Source organism: Pinus tabuliformis, chromosome 5_2 (genome assembly GCF_031772625.1).
Source record: "Pinus tabuliformis cultivar Carrire ecotype Pingquan chromosome 5_2, CPIR1, whole genome shotgun sequence".
Classification (NCBI taxonomy): Eukaryota; Viridiplantae; Streptophyta; class Pinopsida; order Pinales; family Pinaceae; genus Pinus; species Pinus tabuliformis.
Genome location: NC_142306.1, coordinates 371,144,697 through 371,165,475, shown reverse-complemented (window position 1 = coordinate 371,165,475; position 20,779 = coordinate 371,144,697).

Genomic DNA, 20,779 nt, shown 5'->3' with positions numbered 1-20,779 from the left:
CAGGATCTATTTTTATTACCCCGCAAGGAGAAAAAACAATGTTGTCCTGTAGGTTAGAGTTTGAATGCACGAATAATACAGCAGAATACGAAGCCTTAGTCCAAGGACTATATAAAGCTATTGGCCTCAAGGTCCAATATTTGAAAGTGTTTGGAGATTCTGAAATTATTATCAAACAGGTAAGGAATACAATTCATTGTCTTTCCACCCATCTCAACATTATCAATCGCTGGTATAGGAACTCACCTCCCACTTTTCGGCATTCAATATTTCTTCCATTCCCAGGTCTCAAAATTCGGCAGCCGACCTACTAGCCAATGTTGCTTCCAAGCTCCTACCCTCCGAAGACTACAGCCCAGATAGATTTTCAGTAGAATTACTTTTTAGGCCATCAATTCCTGACAATGTCACTAATTGGAGAGTATTCAACCACGATGAAGACATTTTACAGTTTTTAACTTCCAAAAAGTCCTATGATGATCAAATCATTGAGGAAAACGAGCATGACCTTCAAATGAGAAGTAAACCCGAGGAGAATTCAATCCCTAAGCCTGTGGTGAAGCTTGAGGATATTTATGATATTAAAGACAGGTTTAAACCTGTGACCAATACAAAGCTCCAAAGTTCTACCTTAAGGTTTGAATTGATAAACCTTGGCACTGAGCAAACTCCTCAAAAAATTAATTTAGGATTAGGACTTTCCGTGGAAGAAAAGGAAGCATTCATTAGACTGTTACAAAAAAATAAACATGTTTTTGCTTGGAAATATGACGATTTAAAGACATATGATACATCCATCATCCAGCATACCATTCCAATGCTTCCCGAACAGAAACCAATTCAGCAGAAGTTGAGAAAAATACATCCGAACTTAGAGAGTCAAATAAAATCTGAACTTAATAAACTCTTGAAAGCTAAGATTATTTTTCCCGTTCGGCACTCAAATTGGGTCTCCAATATGGTGCCAGTCAGAAAGAAAAATGGCGACATTAGGATTTGTATAGATTTCAGAAATTTGAACAAGGCGAGCTTAAAAGATAATTTCCCATTACCTACTATGGAGCAGATACTCCAATCAGTAGCAGGCTCTGAGTTAATGTCCTTTCTAGACGGTTTTTCAGGATATAACCAAGTTTTGGTCCATCCTGATGACCAACTTAAAACCACATTCAAAACAAAATGGGGAACATATGCTTATCAGAAAATTCCTTTCGGACTTATTAATGTAGGAGCCACATTCCAAAGAGCGATGGATATAGCTTTTAAAGGATTGATTAACAGAACAGTAGTCGTCTACTTAGACGATATTACTGTATTTTCTAAAGAGAAGTCCAATCATTTGCATGATTTAAATCAAATTTTTCAACGCTGCAAAAGGTATGGTATTTCACTTAATCCTAAAAAATCTTTCTTCGCTCTTAACCAAGGAAAGCTCTTAGGCTTTATTGTTTCTAAAGATGGCATTTATATTGATCCCGATAGGATCAAAGAAATCTCTGAAATCCCTTTCCCTCATAATAAAAAATCCATGCAGTCATTTTTAGGCCAAATCAATTTTGTCAAAAGATTTGTTCCAGACTTTTCTCAAATCATTTTGCCACTTCAAACTATGATTAAGAAAAATTCAGTCTTTAAGTGGGGATCAGCAAAAAAGGAAGCGTTTGATTTAATCAAACAATCAATAATTAATGCCCCCGCCTTAAATACCCCTAATTTTTCTAATCATTTCACATTGTATACTATCGCATCTGATTTGTCTTATGCAGCAGTACTCACACAGATTAACAATCACAATTCGGAAGCACCCATTTCATTCTATAGTTCAAATCTTCAGGGTGCTGAATTGAATTACTCCGAAGTAGAAAAACAAGCCTTTGCTGTATATAAAGCTGTCAAACATTACAGACCCTTCCTTTTAAAAGCCCATACAAAAGTTATAGTTCCTTTCCCTGCAGTAAGGAAACTATTAATCCAAAGAGAACTAGGTGAAAAAATGGCAAACTGGGTCACAGCACTTCAAGAATATGATTTAGAAATTAAACCAGCAAAGATTGTTAGAGGCCAAGGTTTTTGCAGGTTATTGGCAGGAGCATCCAACATTCCAGAATCAGGTGATACAGATCAAACCGAAGAAATCAACCAGATAAGTATTAATGATTCTGAATCACAATATGCGACTTAATCTTTTATTTGAAAAATGGATATGCACCTCCTAACCTGTCTTACAAAAACAAAAGGGCCATTAGATTAAAAGCAAAAAATTTCACAATTATTGATGATGTGCTTTTTAGGCAAAATTACGATTCAATTTTATTAAGATGCCTAGAAAAACCTGAAGCACAAAAGGTGTTGTAGGAATTGCATGATGGACCAGCAGGAGGACATTTTGGAGCTGATACAATAGCCCATAAAATCATTCATGCTGGATATTACTGGCCCACTATGTTTAGAGATGCTCATGAATATGTAAGGAAATGCCGAAATTGTCAAACTTCTAGTGGAAGACAAAGAAAACCAGCTTTCCCTTTGCAACCAGTCAACATTGAACAACCATTTGAGCAATGGGGATTGGATATCATTGGGGAAATTACTCCTCATTCTTCCAAACAGCATAGGTATATCCTTACCGCTACTGATTATTTTACTAAATGGGTTGAAGCAATTCCTTTGAAGACAACAAATTCTGAGACAATCATTGAATTCATAGATCAATTCATCATTACCAGGTTTGGTGTCCCAAATGCTCTTGTTTTTGATAATGCATCTTACTTCTCAGGCAATGCTATGTTGGATTTTGCTATTAAAAGAGGATTTAAATTAAAATATTCTGCTACTTACTATCCCCAGGGTAATGGTTTAGCAGAGTCTACAAATAAAAATCTGATTAAAATTATTAAGCGAACCATCGAACAGAATCATAAAAAATGGCACAAATCCTTAATATTTTCACTATGGGCTGATAGGATAACGCAAAAGGCTTCCATAGGTTCTTCTCCGTTCAACCTTGTGTATGGAAAAGAAGCAGTGCTACCAACAAATCTTGTCCCTCCTTCTCTAGCCCTAGTGCAGTTTATTGAGGAAATCCCTTCTTCTTCTATTCAACTTAGACATGACCAAATTTTAAAATTAGAAGAAGAAAGAGAAAAAGCCAAGGTTATTCATGCAAAACATCAGCAAATCATCAAGTCATCCTTTGATTTAGTCTCATCCGGTTCAAAACAATTTCAAGTCGGTGATTTGGTTCTGAAATGGGACAAAGCCCATGAGGACAAGGGAAAACACACCAAGTTCCAGAAGATGTGGCTTGGGCCATTTCAGATCTGTGAGAAGATAGGCCATTCGACCTTCATATTACAAGATTTATCAGGTTTGAGAGATTCTCTCCCTGTTAATGGCCTCATCTTAAAGAAATTCTTTAATTGAGAAGGTAACCCCTTCTCCCTTTTTTAGAATTTTATAGTTTGTAGGATCATTAGAAAATAAAGTTGTGAGATATCTTCCATTGACCTTTGCTGCACTTGAAAGTTACTCAAAACAAGTAGGGTTGATATTTACTTTTTAAAAGTAATAGAAGTCTTAAACAAAAGGGATAATTTCTAGGAAATTAGGTGTAATTGCATTCTGAAACAACACTCAATTTTTGTGAACGCTTCTCAAAGTTTAGAAATATTGTAAATCATTTTATGTTTTTAAATTGGTCACAAAAAGGTTATCAATATCAAAATAGAAACTAATCCAACTTCAGCATCCTTAACTCTTACCTTGTCATCCATTTACTCTTAATGAGAAAATTGTCCATCCCACTCACCAAAGCTTATGATTACTCAGAGTGTAATTCTAAAATTTGATATAAAAGATAAGAGGTCTTATTACAAGCCTTCTTACCATGATCATAAGGAAATAGTTTAACCGACATTACCAATACTGCATACCAAAATAGGGTAATGGCTTAGAATTATAAGACAAGGGGTCTCATCACGAGCCAGCTTGTTCGGTTAAATTACTACCAGTGAATGCCATTGTCACTAAACTGGTCACCAAACCAGGACAATGGCTTTTTATCTTACAAAATAACAGAAAAGTGGAAAAGAAATGCAAAATATGAAAAACATGTTTTGAATTCATTCTGTTAATCATACTCCGAAATGAGCATGACAATGGACAATAGCATGGTTAAAAAGGTATCCCTCGAAACTATGAACGTTTGCTGGCAGCAGAGGCTCTACCTATGACAAAGGAATCAATTCTAAAAGCTGATTTGGAAAGGTTTTCTGTTTTATCACTATCAACCATTAAAGGCCAATTTAAAACTTAGAATGTATCTAATTTTAAACAAGAGAGGAAATTAGCAAAGATAGTTTCATTTTATTTGGAATGCATATATACCTAGTTATATTAGTATTTTCCCCTTTGATGAGAACTCTATTTTGAAAAAGTTTAAGTATTTCCATACTTTTCAGAGATAACTGTTTCTTCCAACGAATCGCCAATTTTTGTGCTCTATAACAACCCCCCATTTCATACAATTTTATTCACAAAACTATAATATGAAATGGGTCCCTTTTTATTTTTAATTGGTATCAACTTTGTATTATTCAAAAAGGTCCGAAAAAAAAATGAAAACATTACAAAAAACCTTTTTGACAAACCAATTATTTGGTCTTATAATATAAATGATTAATCTTTTATCATTGCGATAAAGCGATCGCAAGATCGCATATCGCAATGAGAAAGGAGGCATAACTTAAAGGCCCATTGGTTTTCTCCGACGCGATGACATGCAATAGGCTATCGGATATCGGCAATAATAACTTCCCATAACAATAGTGCCTCCCGCTCTGATGCGATGCGATCAAGTGTTTTTCGCTCCGATGCGATGCGATCACGTCCCTTTCGCCCCGATGCGATGTGATATCGCTATCGACGATCAGGGATATACCATGCATGCTTTCTAAAGTGCCCCAGTTAATACTCCCGATGCGATGCGATGCGATATCGCTATCGGCGATCGGGGATTCCAAAAGGTGCCAATATAAAGATTTAAGTTTTCCCCCGACGCCCGATTGCGATAAAGCCAAAAGCACAAACTTCAGAAAACTGTTAAAGCAGGGATATTACGATTAATTCATATTAAAGGCCTTATCTTTCAAACAGTGATTCACCTTTGCTCAACTGCCAAAACATCCAAGGCACGCTTAAACCCATTCGGGATTGGAGGCACAATCCGGCGAAACACAAGCATGAAACTTTCGGTAAGTACTCTATTGATTCTCTATGTTCTTCGTATTGTTATGCTAGGATAATGATGTGTAGATTGTGGGGGTTGCATGATTCCGCTAATTTCACTATAGAAATGGTTCCCTTGATGGAAGCGGCGTGTAATAGTGAGATAATGGATTGGGCAACCATACTGTCAGATAAGCTAGCGACAGCAGTTCTTAATTTTAGAACTAAAACTTCAGTCTCCGAAAGGCTTATTCCCCCATTCTACTACAGTGCTTATATACTAGATACCATGTGTTTTAATTCTGAGTTTCCTGTACTCGGCTGGAGATGGACTACACAAGACCCCACGCCAATTCACATATGCCATCAGAAATTGTGGAAGACTTCCTATAAGCACCATTTATACCAAGTCTACAATGGCTTCATGTTACCCATTCATTATTCTATTTTTAATAAACCTGCTCCCAAAATTTCTTACCAAGCAGGGATTGATTTGACATCAATAGGAAGATGGTTCAGAGAGGAGAAATTTACTTATATAAGAATTCTTGGCAGCCAAGCCGAACCTCATGTCCTTCCTTTGTACATACCTGATAAACTGTTGGCAAGGGAGATAGCCTATCAGATTATTGTCGAAGGAGTTACACAAACTCTGAAGAAAAATAAGACGCAGGTTTGGCCCTCCTTTCCTCTGAGATGTGGTGTCTACACTTTGCATGATTTCAAACATGCAGAAAAAGAAGCTACGAAGATGAATTCATTAACTCTAGCGACTCTCCCTAACAGGAGATTTGATCCCAACAAGGTCGCCTATAATGCACTTGAACAGGCCAAATTGACAAAATTTGATCATATAGAAGATAAGTTTGATGACCTGTTCTCCTCAGCTGAATCAATGTATCAAGTTAGATCGCTGGCCATAATGGAATACAAAGATGAAGGGTTAGTTGAATTCAACAAACTTAGAGAACAGAGGTTGCAAACTCTGCCTCTAGATCTATTAGCAACAACCCCAGCAACAGAATCAAGCGAGCCTGAACAGCAACATCCTAAGGAACCTCCGATTACAACAAAAGAATAGGAGAAAGCGCAAGAGGAAACCCAGACTAATGAGCAGGAACAGAGCAACATAGAGGTAAATGTAGATACTCAAATTGATCAAAAATTGCTCCAGGAATGGCAGCAATTTGATTCAATTATCAGTAATCTTGAATGCTCAAAGGACACTGAAACTTCAAAAGCGGCAGATACACAGGAGACCACTTCAAAACAGGTTCCAAGTGGAACCAGTGGCCTACCCAGTTCGAAGGAAGTAGAAATAATCCCAAAGGATCCCTCCGATCAAATTATCTTGCAGATAGAAGAAATTCCTCCCTTGGATGTCTCCTATAGCCCAAGACACAAAGTTGTGGTAAAACGACAGAGGAAGAGGAAAAGGACTGATCAACCTTCCCTATTCCCAGAACAAACGGTCACGGGCAATGTGGTTTGGAAGGAGGAATTTGACCCCTCTGATGACCTAACAAAACTATCACAATTTGCTGGAGCCTATTCGGCAGCAAAAATAGACAAGGCATTAGAGGTGAGTCTTTTATTAAAAACAAAAGACCAGGAGATCTTTTTATTACAAGCACAGCTAACAGAAGCACAGGAGAAGGCAGAGCAGGCAGAACGGCAATTGTTGACACAACAGCAAATAAATAATCAATTAACTCAACAATTGCAGGAAGAGAAACAGAGGATTGATCACAGCGCAGTCCAGAAGCAGAAAGAGTTGTCTGAGGCCTTGGCACAACTGAGGGCAGCGAATGAACAAATGCTGAAATTAAAAGATGAGCAGATTGCTCAACTATCAGCACAGCTTGAGAAGACAAAGGATCTTCCACAGATAGCCGAATTCAAATCAGAAGCATTACAGATAAATAAGGCATTAATAACACAGATCAAGCTTTTATGTCAACAAATTACCCAGGCGGAACCATTATGCGATTTGACGACATCAATAAGTAAACAATCAGAAAAGGCTAGAATAGATTTGGATCAAGCTGATGAAACATTAACTGAATTTCTTGAGTGGCAAGATACCGATCAGGGACAGGCGGCAAATTTACCAAGGATTTTAGAATCACATAAATAAATATTATTTACAGAATAGCAGTCCCAGTTAATGAAAGCAGAGAGGGCAATTTCAAGATGCAAATCAACCACAAATAATTTGGTTGAATTTGTTAATAACACTCTCTACTTGTCTAACATGATTTCCCAATGAACTCCAGGTAAATTGACGGCGGCGAAAACATTGGAGCAGTCATGTTATCTGGATCTGGAGAAAAATGGGAGATTAATTGCTGGAATTAACAGTTTAACATGGGACGCCTATTGGTTCTTCTTGGTAAAACCGCACAGTCAAAGAGCCGCCCTCAAATGCCTTACAGATGCAATCGGGTATATTATTCCCGATATTCAGGATGCCACCTATGCCGCCCAGCTCAACTCCCGCCTCAACAGACCGCCCGAAGTGGAGCCAATGCTTGCGATAAGTCAGCTCAGGTTTAAAGGCAAACAGCCTACATGATGATTCATGCCGCCGACTGCCAGGTTGCTGAGAAGGAGATATTCAAGATCATTTGATACCAATTAAGTATGATTTCAGTTTCATAGATAGTTAGTTTAATTAAGTATTTATAGACCCTTTCATTGTTTTGGAAAGGGTCGTAAAGTTTTGTACTTGACTTAAAGCCTGAAGTTGCACTACTGTACTTCAGGCATATTCTTTTATAAAACTGGACCAATTATTCTAATTTTGGCAAGGAAGCTTTTATGCAAATGTGCACTACTGTCTTTGTTTGAAAGTATTTCTGCGTTGAAAGAAGAATCTCAAATAGCGATTGATATCGGGAGTGACTAGCAGCTCATATGGTACTATTATCTATGTCTGAATTCATTCCTTTTATATGAATTGTCATTTGATCGCCTTTGCTATTATCGAATATATGTATGTGTTTTAACAGCATTTCTTTATTTCCTCCACTATTGGATGTTTATGGTAATGCTTTTCTTTTGATCATATATGTATTGATGATATAAATGATAAGTGTAGCAATATTGCGTTAATCACTTTGTTTAACTATTTAAGCAAAGTAATCCTTGAATGAATAAATGTCCATGTTTATTAGATGGAGTCATCTATATGTCTGTTAATAAACATAGATCATCAAGCGCTACACTTCAAAGTACAATAGTTCCCGGGATTAGTAGTAGTTCTTTTATTTTGATGATAAATTAAGTTATTCGTCTATCATTAGATTAGACAATCAATCATTCATCCATCCCGTTTATTCATTACTGGGAAACTGGTCCCATTATCCCCAGTCGGAGCCACCATTCCAAACGGAAAAGGACCTGTATTAAGGTCCAGACCGGGTGGTTATCCCCCAATGTTGATACAACGATTTTCGGGGCATCAACATGACATAAATTAATTAATACAAAAATTGATTTTAAAAATTAATTAGAATACAATTATAGTATATTAATATTATAATTATATTATATTAAATTATAATATATATTATAATATAAATCCAAACCATTGGAATCAACCATAAACCAAACCAAACCCATATGAATCCAATGTTAAAAGATATAAGTGATAATGGAGGTGAGGAGAGGTGAGAGCACGGAGTTATGATGACGGGGTTAAGTGAGGGAGGTTTAAGGAGGCTTACGTGAGGTTATGGAGAGATAAGGTGGAGTGAGGTGGAGTGGAGTGAGGTGAGGTGAGGTGGAGGGTGGGTGAGGTCACGGTGCCGAGAGGTATAAAGAGGTGAAACGAAAACCTTATGTTATAAAATTTAACCCATCGCATTTTTTCCAAAATCGCAATCGCAAGTTTTTTAAAATGAGTATCTTATGAAATTTGTTTTATGCTATATGAGATATGTGATATGCGATATATCGCAATCACAATATCACATCACAATTTTTATTTCGACGATTTTAAATTTCGGGATTTTGGAAGGGAGGATTTTATGAGAAGTGGGGCCCATGTGAATTAATGATCCTACAAATTGGACTTCAACCATTTTGCAATTTTGGGGTTTTGGGTTTCGAAATTTGTTTTTAAATAACAAATTGGAATAAATTATCAAGATCCTGAAATTTGTTTTCATCCATTGTACAATTTAGCTAGGTCATTTTGTAGGACCGTTATTGAAAAATGAAAGAATTAGTAAAAAATAACTCGGAGTTAATATTCACAATGAATGAATATTTTAATTGCAAAAATTGAAATATCATACATTTATTAACATTTTTTAGTCGAGGAGAGAAAATGATCAAACTTCAAAGGAGTGTTATTTACAAATTGGTTGACCAAATGAATCGAAAGAAGTATTGATGGAAAGTTTGTGAAAATTCAAATTCAATGAAATAATCAAAATAGAAATCCGATGAAAAATGACAAAATAACAAAATTGTAAGATAATTAATTTAAATGAAAATCATAAAAGATTCTTAGCCAAAAATTAATGGAAAGGGTCCCCATTATTTAAATAATGGGGGGCGTTGGGTTTTCCCTACAACAAAATGCAAGGTTGAAACCACTGTCAAACCAAGAAAACCCATGCCAATGACAAAAAATGAACCAACTAAAAAAATGCATGTACCATGCATTCACCCCTAAACTATTAAATCACACATGCAACCTATTATCTGCAAAATCTTCCTGTTGAAGTTGTTGATCCAACCATCCTTTGCCTCCCCTTTGCTTTCCTTTTCCTTTCCTTTTCTTGATTTCTCCAATCCAAGTGAATGCTAGAATGCTCCAAGAATACTCTAAGTGTGCTTGAATGTATGAGAGAGAGAATGAAATGAGAGAGCCAAAAATGAATTAACAAAGGCTGTGAATTGTTTTTCTGATGCCTTTTTATCATTAATGTCTCTCTTTTTCTTCATTTTCCTTTATTTTTCTTCTAATTTCCCTTCCATGCAAATTTGTGTCTCTTCACCTTCATTTTCTCCCATTTCCCATATTTCTCATAAATAAATGCCAATTGTTTCCTATTTTCCTTTACCAATTTCCTTAGCCATAATAAACCACAAGTGATGCCCAAAATTTGGCTCGAAATACATGTCCCATGACCTTGGTCTTATTATTTTTCCTTTCTTATCCTTTATTGCATGAAACATTAACCTGGTGTTGTTACAAATGCCTCCCCCTTGGGGGAACACCGTCCTTGGTGTTTTATGACACCTATGACTAGCAAACCACTGAAAATAAAGCATACTACCTGTGGAGCTTTATAACACAACTTGAAGTAGTATTTATAATAACATCCTGCTGAAAAACAAACATACCACTTATTGGAGCTTTATAACACATCTCATTGCAGTATTTACAATATATATATATATATATATATATATATATATATATATATATATATATATATATATATATATATACAAAAACGTATTTGCTTGAACCAACAAATAATGAAGGATACAATGTCTGCACCTGATCAACCATCTCCTATGTAGCTTCATCGAGCCCAAAGTGCTTCCACTACAATTTAACTTGCTGAATTTCTTGGTTTCGAAGCATGATTTATTTCCATTGTAGAATGCACTATATCTCTAGATGGAATTCTCCCTCTGGTTCCTGCAATACATACCAATCAATCACATGATCAACATCCTACACATATCTCTTAAGCAATGAAACATAGAAAATATCATGGAATTTCACTGTTGGCAGAAGTGAAAGTATGTAGACCACTAGTCCATTCCTCTCAAGGATCTCAAAAGGCCCACAATACCAAGGTTCCAACTTGGCACATGATCCAATCATCAAGGAGATCCTCTTGGGCTTGATGCATAAGTACACATGCTCCCCAACTTGAAACTCATTGAATTCTCTATGATGATCTAAATAAATATTATGCCTATCCTGTGTTACCTTTAAATTCCTTTTAATGACCTGCATCTCCTACTCCATCTCAGCCAACATATCCAATCCAATCAATACCCTATTCACTGGATCACTCCAGCTGATAGGAGTATTACAACTCCACCCATAAAGAGCCTCAAATGGACTCATCCTCAAGGATTCTTGATACCCATTATTATATGCAAACTCCACCAATGGAAGATACTCCTCCCACTTCCTCTATTGATGCATGACATACATCCTCAGTGTATCCTCAAGAATCCTATTAACCCTCTTTGTCTTTAGATTTGTCTGTGGTTGATAAGTTGCATTGAAGGCTAACTTTGTCCCCAAGCCTGCAAACAACTCCTTTCAAAACCTAGAAGTGAACTTGGCATCTCTTTTTGATATGATCTTGTTGGGAACAACATGCAACCTCACTATATCCCTAATGAATATTTGAGATACCTCACTAGCTGGATTAGTAGACTTCACTGCAATTTAGTGAGCTACCTTGCTCAACCTTTCAAACACAACCATGATGGAATCATGTTGTCTCAATGTCCTAGAAAAACCTATAATTAATTCCATGGAAATGAACTCCCATTTCCATTCTTGAATCGAAATCAACTGTAATAGACCATTTAGGTGCTTACACTCAAGTTTCACCTGCTCACAGTCCAAATATCTCACATCAAACTCAACCACCTCTTTCTTCAAGTTCAACCAATTGATTGAACTTCTTGACAATTGTCAAAGTCTTCTGATATCTTGGGTGACCTAAATATGGCTTGACATGAAACTCCCTCAATATAATATTCTTCAACTCACTATAATCTTATAGATAAATCTTATCCCTAAATATGACCAAGCCATCTTCTGTGAGGTTATACTCTTCATCCCTATCACCTTCACTCTTCTTTTGTAACCTATGCTTCAATTGCTAGTACTTGTCATCACGTTTCCTTACCTGTAAGATTCGCTCTTGCAAATATGTCCCATAAGAAATCACAACTGAAATATGATTTAACTACACTCTCCTAATGTGAGCACCTACAACCCTATTCTCCTTGCCATTGATGTATATGATCTCAAAATTAAACTCATTGAAGATATCCAACCATCTATCTTTCCTCGTATTCATATTAGGTTGGTCAAACAAGTACCTCAATCCACTGTGATCACTCATCAGAATAAGCCTCTTGCTAAGGAGATAATATCTCGACATCCTCAATGCATGAATGATAGCTTCCAACTCAAGATCATGAGTCAAATAGTTTTGCTCATGCTCATTCAACTTCCTTGACTCATAGCATACCACCCGTCCTTCCCGCATCAAGATCCCACCAAGTCCTCTCTTTCAAGCATCTGTACAATCTACAAACTCTTTATCTGGATTTGCAATCTTCAATATGGGAGCATTTGTAAGAAAATATTTCAACTGCTCAAAACTAGCTACACATTCTTCAACCCATTCAAACTTATTCCCTTTCTTCTATAATGATGTAATAGGATAGGAAATCCTTAAGAAGTTCCCGATGAACCACCTATAATACCCTGTTAGTCCCATGAATGATCTGGCCTCATGCACATTCCTAGGAGTTGGCCACTTCATGATAGCTTTAATATTTTTTGGATCCAATGCTATCCCTTCCTTGGAAATAACATGTCCCAAGTAATGAACCTAAATCTTAAAGAAACTAAACTTGTTGAGATTTTCATACAACTGATGTTATCTCAACAATCTCAACATTGTTGTCAGGTGCTCTACATGCTCCTCTTCATTCTTGGAGTATATCAATATATCATCAATAAACACTATCACAAACTTGTCCAGATAAGGACGCAACACATTTTTCATCAAACACATGAAAGTGGTTGGAGCATTAGTAAGACCAAAAGGAACCACCAAAAACTCATAATACCCATACCTGATATGGAATGAAGTCTTATAGATATCTTCTTATTTGATGTGCTCCTGATGATATCCTTATCTCAAATCAATCTTTGAGAACACTGTTTCTCCCTTCAAATGATCAACCAAGTCATCAATCCTTGACAATGGATACTCGTTATTGATCTTCACCTTGTTCAGTTGCTTATAATCAATGCAAAATCTGAGAGTACCATCCTTCTTCTTTACAAATAACACTAGTGCACCCCAAGGTGATACACTTGGCCTTATGTATCCCTTGTCAAGTATTTCTTTAGGCTGCAACTTCAATTCTACCAACTCTAGAGTGCTCATCCTATAAGTTTCATTTAATTTTAGTGTTGCTCCTGGTACTAACTCAATAAAGAATTCCACTTCCATAGGAGGTGGTCTTGATGGGCAGGAATGTAACACCAACAACTAAGGGGGTCTCCCCAGTGTGAAGTCCCAATTAGACCTCAAACCGTTTGGGATAGGAGACCCATCCGGTATGTGGGCCTAACTACCACCATGAATGTTTCCGCTCTTGGTTATCAAACAAGAAGGTGTCAGAGTAGGACAAGAATGAAATGCTCAGGAAGTGAAACAAAATCAGCCCAAGATTGACAAATTGTAGATAGAGGTACAAACAAGTCTTAGCAACAATAAGAAGAGATATGTCATGAGAGGGATTAGTGAGTTAAAACCCCATCAGACATACAATAAACAAGAACATGCTAGAAGTTAATTGCAAAGTAGTTTACAATAGGTCACCGACATGGCGAGGAAAAAGCAAACACATATTCAAAAGAAAAACATACATGCAGCCACTATGTACTAGTTCATAACATATTGTGTGTATGAAAGCACACCTACAAATATAGTGAAGTATCAGACAACTAATACAACCACCATGAGTAAGCATGGGAATTAGTGCCAAATATAAATAACATATTATTAATGTTGTTGCAACTTCAAATACATATCATGCAATTGGTCAAAACCCAATAGTGGAACATGGGCTGCTCATACCATTGCCCAATGCCAAAACCTTAACCCCACTGCAAATCCACTCTACTAGCTGCCAAGAGCTAAATGGATATACCTCTCAAGAATAAGTAAGTTATCTACTCCTAGCATCAACTCAAGTGCTAAATTCCATTCAACTGAGGCATGAGGGCACATTTATAGAGGTCAGGTGACCGTTCACCTATTGTGACCTTTGACCTTCCCTCATGCCCTTTCAGCTACCCTCATGACTCTTGAGTTTCCTCACTGCTCTCTCATGCCTACCGCCTAGTACAAGCTTAATTGATCTCAGCTTAACTATTGATATCATATGAGAACATTTACATAATGATGAAAGAGAAGAGGAAGATGTAGAGGGTTCTTGTAAACCTTAGAGCGCTTATCACCAAGGCAGTTGTCGGAGTACAAGACCAAATTGTGTGGTTCATTGGTTGCATGGAATGACCATTTGTTTGCTATGACATTTTCCATCGCAGTTGACATAGTGCATCAGTCAGCTATGTGGAGTCATCTTGTTTACTGGTTGGACATCTTAGCTGTAAGGTTTCCTACAAGTAACCCTAGATCTCTCCACATAGGTTGAAATTCTCGTTCTCCTATACCCTGCAAGTAAATAATAGTAGTTATACACATTGATGATCAAAGAACCATACCATAAATGTAAAAATAGATAAATAAACAATAATAATCATGAAGAACCAAAATCAACTTTGGACCCCTGGATAGTCCTTTCTCATGCTATGGCATTGTCAGAGCGAGTGGATTTGCAGGGTCTTCCTGGACTTCCATGGATATGTTTCTGTTTATGGCTTGCTAGTATCCATAGGGTGAGTGTTAAGTGTGGTTTCCTTGCCCTAACTTGCATAGGCATATTTGATTCAAGGAGTGGCACAAATATAGATTTCCTTAGGAGACCATGAAGGGATATCCCACTCCACCAAGCTGTAATTTCTTCGATGGTATCATGTCTTCCATGTATTTCTTTATGAATTTAATCATATTAAATCCAAACCCTAATGTTGTCATGTAGTCTTGATGAGCAACTGAACAAGGTTGTGGTCTACTCATTACATGAATGTTGATTTTCTTGTTGAAACCCTAATCTCTTGGCTCCTAGCAAGAAAACATTCTCTCTCCATGCAAACCTTCCACGAAGTATAACAAGTATCGAATGAAGCTTCATTGTTTTGCTTCAAAACAAACTATCCATCCTGCAGCACATATGACAATTGATTAATCATCGTTATGAGTCTAATAAAACAAAAGAAGTAGCAAGTAATATGAACAATAATACACAGGCATGTATGGTCTTAAGATACTGTCATCAGGATGGGTTGGACTTCCATAGTCCTCCATATTGGCTTTAATCGTTGCTTTTATTGCCTCTTCAAAATGCCCTTTTCCCCTTAAGACAGAGTCAACATTAATGGTCATGGGAGGTAATGTTCCTCATGCTTCCATTTCCTCACATCACAAAGAAGATACCTTTGATGAGTGAAGAGTTAAATACATGCTATCCTTAGGTCACAATTCTAGCTTAGAAGTCGCACAGTCACAAAATCTGAGAGGTCGCATTGCCTGGAGGTTGACTTGAGGTGAAACTCAGCGACCTGGGTGGAGATGCGATGCACAGAGTGTCGCACAGTCGCAAATCTGATGGGTCACATTTCCTAGAGGTGGACTTGGGGTGTGATTTAGTGACCTGGTGACTTGGGAGAGGTCGCAAAGTCACATTGAGGGAAGTCGCACTTTTTGGTTGCATGCTGGAATGTGACTCAATGACTTCAGTGGATGTTTGACTCACCAGGGGTCATAGGGTCGCATACATCCAGGTCGCATCTTTTTGGCATTTGTTCGAGGCTCCAAAATTGTGATTATGCGACTTTGAAGTTGCATGGTCGCAGAGTTTCATCTGTGAGAATCATCCCATGCTACTTCGCAACCCATCCAACTACTACGATGGTCAAGTCATAGTTTCAATCTACCATGGCGACGCAATTATCAAAGCGTGATGCATTCCTTTGCTGGCCCTTTGTCCTTCACACATTTTCGTGTGGCTAATAGTCAATAGTGGTCATAAACATCTGGTGTTATCGCTCCAGCATTTCCAGCATGCATGTTCTGTTGACACCCAAATATACGCAATCACATGACACCCTTGAGCCAAAACAACGTGCCTCTATCATTTGATACCATATGTTGAGTGTGGCCTCTCTAAGACTTTATCTTCTTTTCTGGATGGTTGAAACCATGCAATGTTTTGGGGTTCCCGTATGTCACATGGGATTAGGCTTTGCTTGTCCAATCCAAAAAATGGTTATAAATTTGCTCCTTTAACCAGGCAACTCCACCCACTTTCTGGCTGGCTCTTAACATGAAAGGAGTGTCACAGGCATAGGCTAGCATTGCTCCATCACTAGCTTTCTACAATATGAAACCATTCTAATGCAGCCCCTGTGTTATTATATGCATTGATGGCAACAAAACATAACATGCTACCCATAAATAAAAGGCCTCACTCTCGGTGCTTGGATTCTCGATGTTTGTTTTAATGTGATCCTTTATTACCATATCCATGATAACTTTGTTCAAATCCTGGTGTGACCTGTATCAATCCAACGTTGATCCTTCCTATTTCCATTTATGCCATTGTGTGCAGTCTATACGGGGGGATGGTCAATTCTATGACATCCCATTGGTTTTAGGAGGCCCCCTAATAAAAATTATGTCTTGAGGAAAAGAATGCTTTATTCAAGTGTTAATAATAGCCTACGTGCGCATTGGGATTATGACCCATTGACTATGAAATAGAAGGTGTTTGCTTCATTTGATGTGAAACCCAACCACCTTCTCCTAGTCTCCATAGGACCATGATACATGGGTTTTCCACATCGTTTTTGAAGTGTGAGCTTCTTAGTTGTCTTAATGTGTTGTGTTCCAAATCATACCATAGCTTGCTGCGTGGTGAGAATGTTAGCACGACCTTTATCGATTTGGGTTGCACCCTTATTGCTGCCCTAAGCGCAATGGCCATCACCCAATGCTAAAACCTCATGTGCTCCTTCCATCCTAGGCACATAGATGACTCCTTCACATTCGATGTGTTCATTCAGATATATGCTTGAATAATTTTTCTTTAAGTTTATAAGTCCCAACATATCTACAATGGCTAGCATTAGGGTCACTTATTAAAAGGTTATTTCCTTTTAGTTTATAGCCATCACACATATGGTAGATTTAGTATTTCGATTGTGTCCAATGTGTGCTTTCATTTTCCCATGCCATTCATAAAGAATGTGATTTCTCCCTCTTGTGGTCACACTTTATTGCCTTTTTGATATACCTAGGAGTAATTCTTGTCATGAATGACATAGAACTTTCTTCCTTCTTTCACCAAAGCGCATACCATTTCCCCTTAATTTGAATGTCCATTATGCATGTCTAGTCCATTTTAATTGGTATATGTGTTGACTTTGTGTGCTTTTACGAGGTTCATGTGAAACAATTTAAACATCCCTCACCCCTTCATCTAAGTGATGTCACATCAGGGCATTAATTTAACATAAGCATTTCCTCGTTTGATATGCATCCAAGCTACCTTCCTTCGATCTCCTGAAGAGAATATGAAACAAAACCTATCAGTTTACCGAAATGATGTACTCATGTATATATTTTGCATGTGAAAGCATGGAACTTAAATAAAATGAGTAAAAATAAAATAAAAAAATTCACTAAAGGAACAAGAATCACAACATTCCAAATCAAAGTGTTACAAATTTCATGGGTTGAGAAAATCATGCTTCAATATGGAAATCAATTTCAAATTTAGGCATTTCTAGGAGGCACTAATTTTAAGTGACTTTAATATTATGTGTTGCTTATGGTGGTGATGTACTTATAGAGTAAGTGTCTAGAAGTACTCCTTAACATGCATCCTGGATCTGCAATCACATGAGCCTAGTGCTACAAGGATGCAAAGGAAAGTTACAACCCTCCCAAACCCTAATGTGCATGCTGGGTGTTAGCACCTAAATCTGCCCTAGGCTGAAGGAAGGCAAAATTCAAGGTAACCACAAACCATGCTCAGTCTGGTAGCTAGTCGTACCAGAACAGGAGAGGGCTCTCTCTGAGTCACGCTCAGTGAATAGATAAGCAAAAACGGTCTGAGATGACTTACAATGAAATATTGATCTTAGGCTAGTAAGTGAATATGGATACAAGAAACAATTTTTATGAATGACCGAGCTTCTGGGATGGTATGGGACCAACGGTCAGCAAAGAACAGAGAATTTAATACAAAGGCACAGATTACTTCGTGAGGCAAGGCAAGCGGAAAGTGTGGCAATTTAGTTTGGAATAACGCGGAATGGAGAGATCGCTGAGGAGTGTGAAAAGGGCATAGGAACATGAATCCTTTTCAACAGAAGAAGAACACTGAACATGAAATTTTCCCACATGCAGAGCAATAAAATTGAATTCTACCTAATCTCACTCAGAAAATTTCACTGGAAATGAACATGAATTGAATTATCAAACATAACGAAATACATATGAAAACGTAAGAGACACATTTGCTACACTCACAACCACAAGAATCTCATGAAACAGAGCTGCTGCCTTTCATTAATTCTCTGTCAAAAATACACAGTGAAGAAACAGAGTTTCTTTCCCACAGTCTCCCAAAAGTTACAAACTAACCAACCCTTTGTAAATAGTTTGCATACAATATATAGAATGTGCTATGAAGAGATAGAATGCCCAAAGGTTGGGGAGTTACTTGAATCATTACAAAATGGAGGTGAAGAGCCAACCATTAGCTACAGGTGCAGCGTTACAAACATGACAAATGGCTTGGGTGACTGTTTGCCTTCCTTCGCCACTTGGATAGAAGCCAATCTGGAGAGAATACACTTTAAATGTTGCCTTAGGTGCCAAAAAACCGAAATGTAGATGACCGGGCCCACTTGGAGAAGTCGCGAATCGAAATTTCACGAAACGGAGGTAAAATTGGGCTTTTTTCGTATATGCGTCGCGCCCTTTTCTGTGTTCGCCGCGCCAATTTGGAGCCTATTTTGAGGCACTTGTAGGAGTACAAAATGTGCCCAAGTGTGCTTTTTGGAAATATTGTCCTTTCTACTTTCTAACCCAAGTGGAATTTCTGAATTTGGTGCTCATTTGCCCCTCCAAATCTTTATTCTCCCAAGACTGCTTCATGTGTGTCAAAATAGGGGTAGAGAGGTCATTTTTTGGGTGTTTTTGACCTCCTGGAGACTCAAATCTTGCCCAAATTTCTTGTCCAAGCACCAGTAGTCATGATTTTCCATGCTAAATCCAAAAATGCAAACCATTCTTCATTTGGAGCTCCCAATTTTTAGCGCCGCGCCACTGGGAGAAAAAACCTGTGTTTTGCCCAAAAATTTGTCATGTGACCAAAATTTCCCCAAATTCCTTGAAATTTGGGCTGGAGGTTCTCTATGGGGTGCTATTTTGTGCCAAAGAAGCCTCAGCCAAGATTTGAAGCCGATCTTGCTCTTTTGCCTCTTTTGTTGCTTTGTTCAATTTTGCCTTCAAGCTCCTTATCAGGGCCTTTGCACTCATACCTCACAACTGAAGTACTTCATGATCAATTTCATGAGTGGAGCACAATCATCTTTCAAATATCTGAATGGAAAGACTCTTGTGAGATGACTCAAGAATCTGGCCTTAATGTAAGGCTCATAGTGTTGCCTATCCACCTTCTTCTTCTTATGCCACTGTTCTCCAACATTTGGTATGCCTGTTGCCACTGAGATAGTTTCGGGTGTCAATGTGAAGGTGACCCTGGCCAAGATAGACTGACCTCCATCTATTTGAAGCACAAAAAGACGGGCCAACTCATGATGAACTCTAACATTAGCCACCCTTTGAAAAAATACAAAACATGCTAGGTGCTGGAAACATGACATGGCAAGAGGGCATGCTTGTAAGCCAGTGAGGGTAGTGGGCTCATCCCTAACATGTTTGTAACTCTTGTGATGTCTCCTGGGAGCCTGCTCTTCTGAGGATGAGTCACTCTGTGCCTCCATCTCATACTCTGATGAATGTTGTGATGCCATGACTGCTGTGTGTACTGTATTTAGGCTGCCCTTTGATGATGGTGTGAAGCTAGGTGTTGTTTGTGATATCTGCCACCAAGGGGAACAATGAAAAAGAAGGAGTGTTAGGAGGGGGATAATATGATGGGAATAGGGGTCATGGGCAGAATTTTTGTTTAGGGATATATAGGAGGGTTTGGGGATTTGATAGGGTAGGGTTTTGGGGTTTTGATAAGGTAGGGTTTTGGGGTGTATATTTGACAAATAAGAGGAGGGAAAGAGAATAGGGTTTGGTAGTGTTTTAGGGTAGGGATAATAGGAAAAATGAGAAAGGGAGGATAGGGGAAAATGGAGAGGAGGGAAAAGATGAGAGGTGAAAGAGGAGCCTTGGCATCAACACCACAATTTTGCAACCCTAGCAACAATGGCTTTGGTGTTTTTAGGTGGTAGGGTTTAAGAGTTTTTGTGCAACTATAAGACGCCATGAACTATCATCATACTAACATAAAAATGGATGAAACACTGATAGATTGACCCCACCTAGAAAATTCAAGGGATTGAAGGAAATTGGTTGCAAATTATGAGAAAAATCAGCCTTGGCAGCTCTAT